Raw genomic sequence first — 483 nt, forward strand, 5'->3', positions numbered from 1 at the left:
TTCACTTTGGATGATACCACACGTGTATGATAAGCGCGCCACACGTGTACTGTAAGAGCACACTTGAGAAGGTGCCCCACGTGTAGCACACGTGTAGCACACGTGGACACACGTATATGACAATCGTGTGACACGTATATGATACCTGTACAACACATGCACGACACGTATACATACGTGGTGCCCACAAGTTTCTACGCTAATTAGCGTCTAATGCCAAGTGGCAATTCTATTGACAGTAATTAATTATTAATTACCCATTTAGTAACCGACGCCGACGACTGCGCTCGGCCTATATAGGTCGGATGTCGGAAGGCGCTACAGTAAAAAGGCATCAGGTGATCGGACCCATCTCAGGTAGGATCCTCCACGGTTCTTATCTAGTTGGCTAAGTCTGGTACCTGCACCCTTCGCCGTCATCCTTTTTCTTGTTTTTCCTTTACTTTTTCCCCAATTCTCTACATTTCTACACTATCTTTCTTC

Source organism: Chondrus crispus, genomic scaffold (assembly GCF_000350225.1).
Source record: "Chondrus crispus Stackhouse genomic scaffold, scaffold_524, whole genome shotgun sequence".
Lineage (NCBI taxonomy): Eukaryota > Rhodophyta > Florideophyceae > Gigartinales > Gigartinaceae > Chondrus > Chondrus crispus.